Below are 15,827 nucleotides of genomic sequence, written 5' to 3'. Positions count from 1 at the left end.
ACTGAGGAAATTACCACATATATCATAATATAACTAATGTTTATGTTGATAACCTATTATAACCAGAAAAAATATGTTTGGTGTACAGCAATAATACAAGGAATGATATAAAAACTATTTAATCCTATTCCTATCTAAAATGACGGTAATGAAAAATTTAAGATCAGTTTTTGATATTGGTCCTTCCTCCCACTTTAGATACCACTCCTATGGTCACCATGCCCACCTTTTCATTACCAAAAATGCCATACTTTCATTTCAAACCAGTCATTTTCTGATCATTCCCTCCTGTCCATCCAGGTCGTTTACCCTGTTGATCCCACTCTTGCAAGTGTGTAAGTTCATCAGTACTGCCAGTCTTCTGCCCTTGTCATTTATTTTTTACATTCATCACTTGCTCTTGCTTCCCTTATATTTTCTTTTCTTTTTTGGGGGGGAGTAATTAGGTTTATTTATTTATATATTTTATTTTTTATTGAAGGTACTGGGGATTGAACCCAGGACCTCGTGCATGCTAAGCACACACTCTACCACTGAGCTACCTCATCTTTTCACTTAACCTTCTTCCCCAGCTGGGATGTCATGAACTACTATGATCATCTTCTGGCAAATGTGTCTTGATTGCCTTGGCCATCTGTTTGTCTTCCTTCCTTCCTTGGAGATTTGCCTGGCAAATCTCAACCTTGGTTTCACCCAACCAACTGCTCACTATGGCTCTCCACTCAAGCAGCTAAATGTTACTAGAGAAAATCCAACAATTGTGCTGGCTAGAGTCATTTCAAACCCATGACTGCACTTGCCAAAGGCATGCTATTGTAAGTGCTGCCCTACTGTACCTGCCAAGCATATTCAATTTCTAACTCTCTGAAATGACTCCTCGAACCTCTACGTCCCTTCCCCACCCACTCACATGTTGTGATAGCACCACCATCTATTTTTTTTTTAAACCAGTAATTCTAAGAGTCCATAACATTCATACTTATTGACTCTGCTAAGTCTCTTTGCCCCTGTCTAAGGCCGTTCCCTCCAGACATATTCTGGATCCTACCCTATGCTGCCTCTATAAAGACTTTACTCCTCTAATTATCCTTTTATTTTCCCCAGTTAACAGTGTATCTCTTTCTACTGGATCCTATCTGACACATGACTTAACACACCAACCCTGAGCATTTCTTCCTCTCTCAGGATGTCTGCTCATTGTAGTTGCTGTTGCTTCTGTTTGGAATGGTCTTTTCTTAGATCCATAAATGATGGCCTCACTATTCTGGTCTCAACTTAGTTTCTCTTCTTGGACTTTAATGACCTCTCCACTGTCTTTCAGACAGGTGCTGTAATGTCACATTGCACGATTTTATTTTCTTCATGGTAAATATTACCTTATTTTTTAATTGATGTGTTTATCTATTTCTTTTCCCACTGGAGTATAAACTTATTGAGGGCAGGGACTGTCCCATCATCATTACTGTCTTGCTGTATTGCTGAAGAACAGTGTCTGACACTGCTCAATAAATACTGACTGATGGGTTGACTGATTGATTACTCAAAGGTAGTGATTTCACTAATTTGGAAGACATTGTTCCCCAGCAATTCTCAGTAAAAGATGCATTATTGTATTTATTCCTTCAAACAAACCTATTTCTGGAAAGCTAGTGAATAATAAGAAACCTATTTCTGGAAGGCTCATGAATAATAACAATATTAACACGACTACTAATAAAAATGCTTAGCTAGGACTTTCTATGTGCCAGACAGTCTTCTGGACATGTTCCAAATATTAACTCATTTAAATCTCGTAACAGCCCTCTGAAAGAGGTACAACTATTATCCCCATTTTACAAATGAAGAATCTGAGGCACAGAGCATACTGACACAGTTGGGTGCTGCCCACACTCAGATTTCACTGTTGCTTCAGTGGGAAGAATATTTCTATTTTATTATTTTATTTTATTTTTTATTGATGTATAGTTGATTTATAATGTGTCAGTTTCTGCTGTACATCATAGTGATTCATATATACATATGAATATATATATGTATTCAAAATATGGAATGTGTCATGAACTTGTGTGTCATCCTTGCACAGGGGCCATGCTAATCTTCTCTGTATCATTCCAATTTTAGTATATGCACTGCCGAAGTGGGCACAGTGCGAAGAATATTGAGCAGGGTGTCTAATATGAATCCCTTCATAACATCACATTTGTAGGTGGTCATTTCTGTAAGAAGGAACAACCATCTAGTATAAAGTATTAGGAAATCTTGTAGCTACCACTGATTATTGGTTCACTATACACCAGGAAAAGCCTAGTATTATGGGAGATACCAAAGAATAATAAAACAGGGTTCTTTCTAGAAAGACAGGATTAATCTATTTAGTAAATCTAAGAAGGACTAAACATCTACAAAGAACTGTATAATATCATTAAATAAAATGAACAAATTCCAAACTCCCAATTTATCCCTCGCTCTCTCCTTTACCCCCTGGTAACCACAAGTTCAGGATTTGCAGATACTAACTATTGTATTTAAAAGAGATAAACAGCATGGTCTACGGTAGAGCACAGGAAACTATATTCAATACCTTGTAACAGCCTATAATGAAAAAGAATATGAAAAGGAATATATGTATGTGTGTGTATATATACATCACTGAATGCTATGCACCAGAAATTAACACATTATAAACTGACTATACTTCAATCAAAAAAGTTTAAAAAAATGAACAAATTGTTAAAATATTTACACCTTTGCCTGCAGACTTACAATTTTCACATAGCAATATGCTTCTGTTTTGAAGACAGGCAAATATTTATGAAGTTAGATTTATGGATAAAGGCCACAACCCTACACCTTGGCACAGTAGCAAGATCTTAGGATGTGTAAAGGGTGTTGGACCTGAGCAGAATTCTCACATTTGGATGTTAGGCAGTCTCCCCTCTCTGAACACTCTAACTGCAAGTAACAGTTGGTCTGCCTAGTTCAGATACCACTTTTCTTTGTACTATATTGATTCTTTTCCCCACTATTTTAGGACTTTATGTAAACATAAAAGCATTAGTTTAGAAAAGTTGGCTATGTACCAGTAGATGAACTTTTTTTTTTTTTTCTGTAACTCACCAAGAGGTAATTTAAGGACAAACAGGGAGAACATATCTTAAACAATCCAGTCACAGCTCCAGCGTGACTGAAGAACTGGGAGTCTCCTTAGGCAGCAGTGACTATGGGAACACGTCTCTTTATTCTGTTTTTACATCCTACACTGGCCCACACTCTCTGGGGCTGGCCTGGGCACAACTCGTTTCAGAGATGATTGCCGCAAGTTCCTGGTTTGTGTCTATAATTTCTCCAAGTTAAGTCCCTAAAATATCTTAACTTTCTGTCTAAACTACACAGTCTGCACCAATTCTATTTCAGTTCTGTAGATACATATCCTCCCTGTGTTTACTGCACAGATCTGCAATGCTAGGAATTTATCATGTGCAGTTTTTGTAAAATGTAGAAGTATCTACTAATGCTTTTGTAAGGAAAAAATGCTTTCTGTTTTGTATTGCCTCTGATCGTCTTTTTTCAAAAGCCTCTGTACCTAGAGCATGTGGAATTTTAGGATTCCTTGAGTAGTAGGTTGAATTGTGTCCCCCCTAGAGGTATAGCCCAGTCCTTACCCCTGGTACCTATGAATCTGAACTTTTTTCGAAATAGGGTCTTGGTGGATGAAGTTAGTTAAGGATCTTGAGATAAGATCATCTTGGATTGAGAGTGAGCTTTAAATCCAATAACTGGTGTCCTTGTAGGAGAAAGGAGAGAGATATTTGAGACACAGGGACACAGAGAGGTGGAGACCAGGTGAAGACAGATGTATACGTTCGTTATGTGGTAAAACCAAGGAGTGCTGAAGGGTGCTGGCAGACACCTGCAGTGAGAGATGCATGGAACAGATTGTCCACGCCTCCAGAGGGAACCTACCTTGCTGATACTGATTGTTTTTTTCTTCTGGCTCTGGAAGTGTAAAGATATATTTCTGTTGTTTTAAGCCACCGGTTTTGTTGTAATTTGTCATGGCATCTCTAGAAAGTTAATACACTTGGTTTTAGGTGGGCAAACAGTAAACTCAGGCTTGAGTAGTTCTATGAAGATCCTAGCCTATTACTGCTTCTTGCTTTCTTTATGGTCCTTTCCTGTCTCATATATCGTCAGATGCCTGCTACGGCTACAGTACCTGGATTAAAGGCTATCTCTCCCAACATTTACAATGTAGATAACCCAGTACTAACAACAGTCAACCAACCAACTAAACACAGAGACATCTGTACTTCTGTGGTTTTGCTTTTTAAGTATTTCACGTGTGTTTTATGTATGCTCTTCTTATAAAATTCCAACAATTGTATTATTATTAATATTTTAATGAAAATTCCTAGCTTAGAATTTTGGTGAAACAAGTTTTTTTTCCTGGTAGAATTTTAATCAAAATACCGCAGAGTGAAACACACTTAGCAACATGAACTTAGATGGTGACAATTGTCATTTGCATATCATGGCTTTTCAGGATCCTTCTTCAAGGTCCTTCTGGGAGCCAGGTTGGTGGTAAAGTGGATTTCTTGGACCTTGCTTCTCAGAGTCTATCAGGGATTGTCCACATCCATGTATGTACTTGAATCTTTCCTATGCCAGCGTCAGTCACAGTTCTGCATCTGTGCTCTCTGATCACTCAGTGAAGCCTTAGTAGTTCTGAGAGGTAAAAACTTATGTTAATTTAGTTAATACTCTTAGCTAGTAAACACCAATTGTGTTTGTACTGTTTACAAAAGGGACAACCAGGGGTTCTTTTTCTTTAATTGAAGTATAGTTGGTTTACAATGTTGTCTTAGTTTCTGGTGTATAGCAAAGTGGTTCAGTTATATATACACGTATTCTTTTTCGTATTATTTTCCATTATGGTTTATTACAGAATATTGAGTATAGTTCCCTGTGCTAGACAGTAAGACCTTGTTTACCTACTTTATATGTAGTAGTTTGTATCTGCTAATCCCAAACTCCTAATTTATTCCTCCCCCAGCCCCTTTCCCCTTTGGGCAACCAGAGGTTCTTAACTTGGATTCTGTAAATTTAGATTCACTGTAAACCTTCCTTATTTATATTAAACTCAAACTGAAACATAAAACTCCTTTCAATTATGAATTTAGGCTCCAAATCACAGAGCCTAGAAATGCTACATTGTATTAATAGGTACCTGTGGTTCTGTCACAATAGAAATTATTAATATTTTTGCATTTCCTTACACATTATGGTATTTTTGAAATGTTCTTGCTAATTACCAGATTGGGATTATAGTCGTTATTGGCTCCACCAACAAGGCTGTTATTTAATATATTAATAAAGAAGTTTCATATTACCACATCACAACACTTTCTTTTAATATTTTTTCTTTTAATATTTTGATAACTGTATTTCAATTGCTTTTCAATTGTAGTTCAATTTCAGTTGCTTTGTAAACCTATTTTATTGTATGCTTTTGTAAATTTTATTCTGGGAAGGAGTTATTCACCACATTACCAAAGACATCTATGGCGCAGAAAATTTTAAGAACCCTTGCATGAGTGCTTAGAAACAAAGACAACCAAAATCTGAGGCCACTAAATCATTTGCTTATTCAGAAAACTGGGTTATTTAGCATATTTCCTTTCAAGGGCATAAACACATAGCAATAAGCAACTTCTGAAAATGATCTTAGCCCTTGTTCCCTTTAATTGCATTTTATTTACATTTTGTGTAACTGCCTTTTTTTTTTTTTTTTTTTTTTTGGTATAAGGTTGAGCAAGTTTGATTAGGTTTTCTCCCGGAGGGTGCAGTAGGTTATAGTCGTCAATCAGCAGTAGCTCTCAGTTTTGATTTGAAAACTTTCCTCTGCCTTACTCATGTACCTTATTTGATTTGTCACTGGAAATGGGAAGCATGCTACCCTTGGAATGTTAGTGCTGAAGGCACACAGTCATTTCACAGGGAAACAGTGATATTAGAGAAAGGGCATGTGAAAATTTGTCATGGAATTTCCTTTATGAAAATGAAAATGCTCTTTGTTTACATGATTCCCTTTTGTCTTTTATAATGACAAATTATTTTGATGATGGTATGGTTTCTGAGTATATAGGCGTGGCTAGGACATTAACTTAGATGTGACATGTAATTACATTCGTCTTTGATGTTCAAGGCAAGTATGCTTATTGTTATTTTTGGTTCTCTTTAGGGCTAAGGGCTATGGAATGCTCTCTCTTTTCTCAATCAATTTTAAAAAACTATCAGCATCAAAAATACCTATGCATATATTCACACATACATATTTGAGCAGCAGATTCATTAATTTATTCAACGAACACTTGTTAAGTGCTGGCTATGCACTCAGCCTGTGCTTTGCTATGAACTGTGATGTCAATGCTGGCGTCATCCTCTTTTGTGATTTTACAGAGAGAATAAAAGACATTGTGCTCACTTAACTGTATTCGTCTCTAAATCACATTTTCCTCTTCAGGAACACTGGTGCTTTTTTTCCCTCCCAGAATTTTTTAAATTTTAAGTTTTCCAGTTTTATTTGGGTGTAATTGATATATAGCACTGTAAAAGTTTAAAGTGTACAACATAATGATTGGAAGTACATGCATCGTGAAATGATAGCCAGAATAGGTTCAGTGAACACTCAACATCTCATACAGATACAAAAGTTAAAAAATAGAAAACATTTTTTTCCTTGTGATAAGAAATCTTAGGATTTATTCTCTAAATGACTTTCATTTGTAATGTACAGCAGTATTATCTTTATCACATTGTACATTATATCCCTCTTACTTAATTTACCTTATAACAGGAAGTTGTACCTTTTGACTACCTTCATCTATTTCCCTTTCCCCCACCCCCTGCCTCTGGTAGCCACAAATCTGATCATAAATAAATACATACATACATACATACTAAAAAAAAAAAAAAAAGGAAAAAAAGAACTTCTACTTAATACTTTGACAAATTATGTCTTATTTGTGGCAAAATACACATAACAGAAATTTAATCAACCTAACCATGTTTAAGTGCACAGATTGGCAGCATTAAGTATTGTCACATTGTTGTGCAATCACAATCATCACTATCTTTCTCCAGAACTCTCATTTAGTTTCATGCAGTGAAATTGTCATATCTCGAATTCAACCTACCAAGTGTGAAAGTCAAGAGGTAGAGCTACTTTATAAGAAATATGAATCATGACTAAAGCTAGAATTTAGTGATATACAGTTGATAGTAGTAGATAAAGATGAGAGAGTAAATAGACCATGGTTCAAGGAATTTGATGGTGGGAGATACGCACCTTTTATCTAAAAATATACTCAATTTGGCCTTTTCCCTGCAAAATTTCCATCCCTCAAACCTTGTTATGTATTTAATTGTCAAGGACTAAATTAGATACTGTGCTGTGTGTGAATTGGCTACAAATTGGATGTAAGGGCAGGGGTCATCATTTCTATTCTGGGGCTGGAAAGAGGCTCTTCACAGCTCTCCAGAGGTTTAATGACCCTTTTTGCTACCATCTCATGTTTCCCACATTCACAGCACGCTGAGGACTTTGGGTCAGAGAGATGTCTTTATTTTCCCAGGCAGGAATATTGTTTCCCCACGTCCCGCGTGTTCCTAGAAGCGCTAAGAAGAATGAGTAGCTGATGTCAAGATTAAAGATCAGGGTAGTCTGATCTAATTGGGGATTTTTTTAGAAAGGGTGGAAAAAAGCCTCCATTTCCCTCTGTACTAAGGAAGAACTTAACCCTTTTACTGCAGGGCAGGCATGGGCTGAAGAGTGGCCAGAAAGGGGAAAAGCTCCTATTTCCCCCATTTCATTGAAAGGATTGGATATACAGTTTTTTTCAAACATTAGGTCATGACCCATTAATGATGGCAAAATCAGTAGTACATTTTTACCAACGTTTTAATAAGCTGAAATAAAAGACAGTGCAGAATATCACAATGAATGATGCTTCATGAAACATTTTTAAGGTGTATATTGCAAATCTTTTTGTTTATGTGCATATATGTGTGGGTGTGGATGTGGGTATTGTAAATGGATGTCTGTATACTACAGAAAATTTGTTTCTTACCAAGAAGTCAATGATAAAAAAAAGTTTGACTCTACTGAAGTCAGAACTGCTTGCTTCAATTTTTACAGACTTTAATTTCCTCAAGGTATTAAGTAACATCTGGGTGCAATTAAATCATATCTGTAAACTTTTTCCAGCTTATGTCTGTTTTCAAATATTTCTTGTGAACTGATGCTAATAGAGCACTAGTCAATATGTAGAAATGGTAATTCAGTACTAAAAATAGTTAATATTCATCATATTGTCCAGGGTTATTCTAAGAGTATTGTCTGTATCGATCCTTACTACACTTCTTTGGAATAGGAAACATTATCATCCTCATTTTACAGATAAAAGAAGGGAGACACTGAGAGCTCAGTGAATTGTCCAAGCTGTATAAGTTGATTTGTGGCAAGCCAGAATTCTAACCTACTCATCTAATGTCAGAGTCCATGATCTTGTCCGCTACACTATACCACCTTTCATTAGATTAAACAGAAGTATTTTGTAAACAAAATAAAAAATGTTATGTTTCGAACATCATGTTGTGAATTTGAGTTTTTGGTGACACCTGTGGTTGAAATTGATTGAAATAATGTTATCACCACTCTTCTCTGATGACTCCATTTCAGAAGATATTTGCCAAAGGTTTGCTGCTTACTCAGTGCAGTGCACAGATACAGCGTGCTGCTGTCTAAAATTAGGCTAGTTGAGAGTTCATTCCTTTATGCATGAAAAGAAATGGCATCTATGAACACTGAGTAGTGATTGTTGAACCAGTTATCTATTCAAATCCTATTAGAAGTTTCCAATTGGTATGTGGCTGCTTAATGGGGCTCAAGTGCAACTATGCCTTTGTTTCACCCATGAATTAGGTGAGGGCTATTGAATGCTACTTTTCAGGCATTTTATTGTCTCATGAATTTAAAAAAAATGAGTAGCATTAGAATTAGAAATGAACTGATTGAAGCTATCCACTCTAGATGGTTGGAACCACTTTGAAGGGTGAATATATGGTATGTCATTCACAGACAAGGTCTCATTATTATCCTGAGGACTTACTATTTCTGGGTGTGCCGGAAGAGTCCCAGCTGCTAGGATCTGGATCCTTGTGCCTGGAGTCTGTTTCTAAACCACGTATCTATTCTGATGCTGCCAGCTGGGGTTGCTAGGGTATGAGCAATCCTGGAGTGGGCTTCCAATGATTGATGAAGGTTGGTGTATAAAGACCCCAGTTTCCTCATACCTAGAATGGGATGAATTCATTCTGAAGCATAGATCAATTCAGAGACTCTGCCAGATTAAATTCTAATCATGCAGTATGGCAGCTGATGGTGGTCATTGTAAAATAACCAGAAGTTATGCTCCTCCCTGTCATGTGACAGCACAGATTCCCCATCAGAAAGTGGAGTCTGTTTCCCCAACCTGGAATCTAGGTGGTCATGTGACCTTGCTTTGGCTGTTGGGAGATTAGCAAACATGACCCAACCAGAAGCTTGAAGAGTGCTTGCTTATTGGGGCTTGTTTTCTTGTGGCTTTTAGAATCTGAGGCATACACCTGAAGAAGCCCAGGCATGCCTGTTGGAGGATGAGAGGTGACTTAGACATGAGCTGTTCCAGTGAAAGTCCCCTAGGCTAATCATTAGATAGGTATGTCTGTTTATTGAAGACCATCCAGCCCTAGAAAAGCTGCCAGCTAAAGATAGAGATCAGTTGAGCTGGCAAAGAACCATTTTGATGACTCACAGAAGTGTGAAAAATTATACATGTTCATTTTTGAAGTGCATAAATGTTTTGTTATGCAGCACAAACTAGCCAACACACTTGTTTAACAACTACTCTTGGTTGGCTGACTTCCTTTCCCTGTATCTCTCTCCTACTCCACTACTGAGGTTTCCTGAACCTCCTAAATAAATATTCCCTCAAATCCTTGCCTCAGGATCTACTTCTTGGGGAACCCAAACTAAAACATGCATTCATTTTCATACACACGGAAGTTTTTTTCCTTAGGAATTCTCTGTCGGGACTGTGAGACGTTAAGTGTCACTGAATGAGAAATAGAGCAAGACCAGATGGCGCCCATTTGAACAATTCCACAGTGCTCTCAGCCTGCCAGGGTCACAGCTGGAAGATTCTCTCCTCAGCTGACATAACTCCTGATTCCTCCAAATCAGACTTACCCTATGCTCTTTGTTCTTCCCCAGCATGACAGTAAGAATCCCTTCATAAACTATTAGGATAGAAAAATTTGTCCTCCTGGGCTTGAGTGGAAGAGCAGATTTCATCCCATTCTCTTTGCAGTCAACGAGGAAAAGGTGACTATTTCTAGGAAACTCGACTCTGACTCCTTTCTTCTTTAATCAGTTTACTGGCAATGTGATTGGGTGAAAAAGAAGTTCACAGGCTTAGCAGTGACTTTATGAATCAAAGAAACTCAATTTCCTTTGGATTTTCCCTAGGAGGAAACCCAGAAAACTTCGGCTCTATTGTAACTGGATAACCAGAGAGAGAGCAGAAAACATACCATATAAAACTGCAGAGAAATACTAACTGGTTTTGATATCATGGCAGTCGGATTGATGTGTGTGTGTGTGTGTGTGTGTGTGTGTGTGTGTGTGTGTGTGTGTGTGTGTGTGTTGGGGAGAATGCAAGCAACCTTGAACAGGACAGGGAGAAATTAAAGAAAGGAGTTACATTTGAGGCATAGATATTCATAAACTTGTAGATATAATGATTTTATAACCCCTTTATTACACATAAATTTTTTAAATTCTTATTTTTTATTGAAATGTGGTCAATTTACAATGTTAGTTTCAGGTGTACAGCAAAGCAATTCAGTTATACATATACATACATATATATATTTTTTTCAGATTCTTTTCCATTACAGCTCATTAAAAGAAATTGTTTATATAGTAACCGTTAGTACACATACATTTTTAATGTGATTATGTAGACCAAAATTTTCCAATTTTTTTGTTTCACAAACTTTTTATGTGGTGATTATATGAATCTAGCAACATAACTCTTTAAATACTTATCACTGAACATCAAAAATTAGAATAGTGATTAATATTTTAAATGCTGTTAAAAGTTACTCTGTTTATGCCAACTCACCAAGAGTACTATTTACATAAAGCACAGACTTCTATTCTTGATGATTTATTTTACCAGCGTCTTTCTCTAAAGAAGTTTTGCACTTGCTTAATGTACAACTTTGGGACTATTAATATTACTTTGGCTTCCCGTTGTGGCACTGTGACACTGCTTCATTGTAAGAGTGGTTGTTATTTATTATCATTTCAAGGTGGCAAGATAAGACTGTATCTCTAAGAGGTAATGCACAAATTATTCTCTGTCATTCCAGTGAACAGCTGCTTTTCTTTCCAATCTTCTGCTGCACACAATGTGCATTTCCTTTATCGTACAGGTAAAAATTATACAGCACTTTTTATTAAAAGGTGATATACATTCATTATAGCTGTCTTTTGGAGTAAGGGTGTAGAGGATATGAATAAAGATTATGTATAATTAAAATATTAGGGACAACCACCAATAACATTTGGTGTATTTCCTTTCAGAATTTTTTTGAGTAAAAATGTACGTTTTAAAAACTAAATTGGCATTATAGTATATCAAAAACTGGAATACACCTTAAAACTTTAAACTATGTTGTTACTTTTCAAAACCTCTAAGTATTTTAGCATCCTGTTGATAACTTCATTATATCTCCTTGCATGGATATTCATGGCTCATTTTACTCAGCCCCTGTCATTAGACATTTATGTTATTTCCAAATTTCATGATTATGACCACACACAATGCCAACATCTTTGTAACTGAACTTTTCTACATATCTGTGATTATTGTCTTAGTCTAAATTCCCAGATATTGGAGATCAAACTTTTGTCTATTTTTGAGGCATTCGATATATTTTTCTCTCGAAGAGATCATATCTGTTTTCACTCTCTAAGGGTACATTTTATATTTTGGGGCTTTTGGCAGCATGAATTTGATATTCAGTTGTCAACTAGAATGATACCAAGCACTAAGTAAAATAAGAATCAATCTATCTATCTATCTATCTATCTATCTATCTATCTATCTACCTATCTTTTTATCTATCTATGAAGGCAACATAAGGACACATATGTCATATATTTATCCTTACATATTGTACTTTATAAAAGAAAACTGACTTTGAGCAGTGGTGTGAAGCCATCTCTTTAGGACATTTTCTCATCCAAGCCCCTTGTAACCTGGTCCTCCGTGTATGCCTAGTGGGTTTGGTGAGAATGGCATGAAAAATACTGCCATCATGTGACATGAACGCCTCAGAGTGTGCTGTCCCCCAGCCGTATGTGTTCAGAGACATACTGTAATCCGGTTCATTATCACTGTTCAAATCAGAATCACCCTTGTTCTGCTGCTTCGGTCCATTGTATTGCAAATGGATGGGCTTTGAGGACAGTTATACAATTCTCCAAGAACATTTATTTGGTGAGACATAAAATTTAATATATAAAATCTTGATTTTTCCTTTGGATCCAACCTAAGGGAAACTATTTTGCAGGAGAGTGAGACCAGGGAACAAGACAAAGGGGAAAATACCCAATTTTGGGTTTTTTTTTAATTTGTCAAAATTTATTTTATTATTATTATTAATGTGGCAATGGCATTAAATTCAGTCGCCAGGTACCATCAGCTCAATAGCCACTGTGAATTGGAATCCTTGCAATTCCTTTTTTTTTTTTTTTTACTTTTTTTTACTTTTTTTTTTGTTGAATTATAGTCGGTTTACAATGTTGTATATAGTATAATGTTTCAGTTATACATATATATACATTTATTTGTTTTCATATTCTTTTTCATTATAGGACACTACAAAATATTGAATATAGTTTCCTGTGCTATACATTATAAACCTGTTGTTTATCTATTTTATATATAGTAGTTAATATCTGGAAATCTTGAATTCCCAGTTTATCCCTTCCACCGCTTTTCCCCCTGGTAACCATAAGTTTGTTCTCTATGTCAGTGAGTCTGTTTCTGTTTTGTAAATAAGTTCATTTGGACATACACAATTTCAGCTAGATTTCAAAAATAGAAGAGAATGAGCCTAGTTAATGTATGCAGAATTATTAGAAAAGCTATTTAGCAAGAAGGAAAAGACCTGTAGGAGAAACTTGGCAATTTTCAGAGCAGATGTTTTAGCAGAGTTAGCTAGTCGCAGAGCCTTTTTGCCTCCTCCCGAGTCTCGTCTCTCCCTCCTACCTCCCAGCCTGCTATTGCTCTTGTCGGTACTCAGGGCCGCCTTGCTCTGGTTGTAGCCGGTAAAACCACCCGGGTCTCTAACTCACAGAGAACCTCCACCTCCCTAAAGCCTTAAGGCACTCATCACTTGGTCCCACGGCAAGTCTGTGCTGAAATGGCATCAAAAGGGAGGGTTGCTCCTTTAGTGGGTCTCAGCCTGCACTCTCCTCCGTATATCCCCAGGGGAATATGTCTGCCGTCACTGTACAACCCGGGAGACATGAGGGACTGAAGCAAGATTGTCTATAATCCTGAACATACACTCTTGACACTATGCCTCCAAATGGAAATAACTCAGTGCTTAGTTATTAATTATTTATTCATCCATCTAATAAACATAATTTGAGAACTTTTTGTATGTCAGACACTTCTAAATGGATGTGGACTCCGCATTGAACAAGAATAAATTTATGACCATAATGGAGATTACAGACTAGTAGGGGTGACAGATAATTAACAGATATGCAGCAGTTTTATAGTGTGATGTTAGGGAGTGACAAATGCTATGAAGAAAAATTAAGTGGAATACGAGGATAAAGAGAGAGGGGGAGACGCTACTTTTCTGGAGAGGATGTCAAGGAAGCCCTATCTGAAGAGATGGCATTTCAGCAGAGACCTGAAGGAATAGAGACAATTTAAGTCATATAGCTATCTGTAGGACATAGAGATGTCCTGATAGGGAAACTGTAAGTGCAAAGGTCCTGAGGTAGGATTGTGTTAAGGAGAACAAAGTGACCAGTGTGTATGGATGGAGTAAATGAAGGGAAGGGTAGAAGCAGGTGAGGTCAGAGATAGCCAACGGTCAGGTAAGGTAGGTAATGTAGGGTCCAGACAGTATACAGGCTGGGTTTTATTTGAAGTGTGATAGGAAGCTAGCAGAGGATTTTGAGAAAGAAGTGATATCACCTATGAACTGTCTGCTGCTTTTGTGGATTTTTTTTTCTAATTCTGCTTTTATGGTCTTGTCCTATGGCATTGAGACTGGAGGACATTTTTTTCAAATTTCCTTTTGCTTTTATCAGCATCGCCACGTGGAGGCAGTTTAGACAGATGTTCTCTCTCTGCCAAAGGCATAATTAAAATGTCTGGGGCTTTATGTAAAAACTTTACAGAGGACTTGGAGTAATGAAGTTCCTTTGGATTTCAAGTGAGAGAATCCAACACAGGTTACTTTAACAAACTTAATTGGAAAATTGAGGGTGTATTGGAAAATTGAGGGTGTATCCAAGGAAGAGGTCCATCCAGGCCTTGGGAAGCAGGGCTGCTCTAGGGGTCTTCGCAGAAGCCATTTGTGGTCCTTCTTTTGCAGTTTCACATTATTGAAATGAACAGTTTCTGGGCTCCTTTGTTTAAAAGTCCAAATTATTGGGAGAGAGAATTTGATTGGTCCAACTTGATTCAGATGTCCTCTCCAAATCAATGAATTGTAGTCAGTGGGGTAATGACAGCAGAAACACAACAGCTCCGAGAAGACCCATGTGGGTGAGGTGCATGGTTCCTGAAGACAAGGGCTGTACAGACAACTTTCTGGTGGTTTGTGACTGCTCTGTGGCAAGCAGACCGATGCTTTATTGATGCACTTTGATGGAGACAGACCCTTGAAGCAGGGGCTTCTGAGTAGTAGCCCTGTCTCTGCTCTCGTTCTCTATGGAAAGATGATATCCTGGGCAATCTGATTGCAAAGTCCTGATAGCAAGGGCCAGTTTTATCCCACTTTGTACCTCCTTGAAGAAAATAAATGGCAGGGGATATTTTTGGTGTTTAATTTTGCTTCAGGACCTGTTCTTTCTGATTTTGAAGCTGCCCCACAACTATCTAAAATTACAGGTTCTGTTTTACATTCTCAAAAGATTTGCTGATAACTTGGCAAGCAGATAAAGTTTTATTGTGAAGAGATTTTTGCCCACTCTCACATGTACTGCTGTGCCAAGAACATGGAATTTGGAGTCAGGAGACTATATTAAGCCTGGTTCCTGGGAAACTCTGAGATGGAGATTGGTGTGCTAGAGGTTTATTGGAGAGTGTTCTGGAGATCGGCAGCTGTGAGGGGTGAGGGAAGCAAGACTGGGCAGAGGGATAAGGTGATCTGTGATGCAAAGGCAACTGAGACTTCAGATTCAACAGAGATCCCTGGAGCTAGGATCGGCCTTCAGCTTTATCTGGAAGTAAGGCCAGGGGAACTGGCCTCTGTACCTGCCAGTGACCAGCACTGGAGGGAGCTCCCCCTGGTGGGATAGCTCCCTTAGGTCTAAGGCAATGTCCCGACAGGGATATAGATGGGAGCTCCTAGCCACCATTCCTACCACCAGCTGGAGGATGACTTCTCTGCTCAGAATGTGTGGGGTGGGGAGAGGGATGGCCTGGTTGGTCCACCATAGAATCTACTCAAAAGAGGTTAATTTCATT

The 15,827-nt window shown here is 37.6% G+C and overlaps 1 non-coding gene across 1 annotated transcript; it reads right to left on the bottom strand.

The window, feature by feature from the left end:
* Window positions 1-2,038: 2,038 nt before the first annotated feature.
* Window positions 2,039-2,143, bottom strand: LOC116154154 (U6 spliceosomal RNA). Its single transcript, XR_004138039.2, has one exon. It is a non-coding gene; the product is annotated as a U6 spliceosomal RNA (small nuclear RNA).
* Between the last annotated feature and the right edge of the window lie 13,684 nt (window positions 2,144-15,827).

This window comes from Camelus dromedarius, chromosome 7 (genome assembly GCF_036321535.1).
Source record: "Camelus dromedarius isolate mCamDro1 chromosome 7, mCamDro1.pat, whole genome shotgun sequence".
Taxonomy (NCBI): Eukaryota; Metazoa; Chordata; class Mammalia; order Artiodactyla; family Camelidae; genus Camelus; species Camelus dromedarius.
Note: the sequence above shows the minus strand (reverse complement) of the source record. Positions and strands in the feature narration are given on the sequence as shown.